This window comes from Limulus polyphemus, unplaced genomic scaffold (genome assembly GCF_000517525.1).
Source record: "Limulus polyphemus unplaced genomic scaffold, Limulus_polyphemus-2.1.2 Scaffold1979, whole genome shotgun sequence".
NCBI lineage: Eukaryota > Metazoa > Arthropoda > Merostomata > Xiphosura > Limulidae > Limulus > Limulus polyphemus.
The window spans coordinates 222,328-223,251 of NW_013667589.1; positions in this window are offsets into that span (position 1 = coordinate 222,328).

Genomic DNA, 924 nt, shown 5'->3' on the forward strand with positions numbered 1-924 from the left:
TATGGCTATGTTTTATTGTTAGACAACTATAATGACTACAGTTATTCATGTACAATTGTAGTTCAAGTTCTGTTAATTAAAGTTCATTCAACGTTTGTGTAAACATGTTTTACGTAATTTCAAAAGTAACGTATATGAACAAGATTTGTCTGAAAAAATAATTGTTAAAAACCGTAATGATCAGTTGTAGTAGTCTTTCAACTACCACTTATGTTACCTAAGCAACAAGGTTACTTGTGTACTTGTATTTTAACATCACCTATCAACATGCATCTGAACAGTTTTAATGGCTGGTTATATTTTTCTCTTGTTTGCACATTACACTAGTATAAAAATTGCTCAGAATTAAATGCCAACTTTATTTACTGTATATAACTTTTAAATATTTATCTTGGTAACAATATAATTATAATTCAACTTCTTTGTTACCAGTAGCAGGTCAGTGACATTTTTTGCCAACTGCGACACATACTGTACTTGGCTATATTTTAGCCAAATTAAGTCAACATATGTCCCACAGCTTCTTTGTGAAACAACACCATTCTTTAACATTTCCCGGTTAATTCCCTACGTAACACACACAAACCTCCCACAAGTGCTTTAAATATACCAGGGATCGTTTTTAAAACATCCCATAATTTATCAGATGAACAATACCTTTCTCAGCCTTGCACTCGAACTATGATTTGTATTATGGTATTTTGGCACTTGTGTATAAAGTTAAAATCATAAATAATATTCAACGTTAAACTGGTACACAATTAAAAACATTTTAATTAGGCCTATCTATGGCCTTCAAAATGTTGACGACTGCATGTTTCGACGTTACAATTCCTGAGGATGACGTTGTAACGTCGAAACATGTAGAGTCGTCAACTTTTTGAAGGCCATAGATAGGCGTAAATAAAATGTTTTTAATTGTGT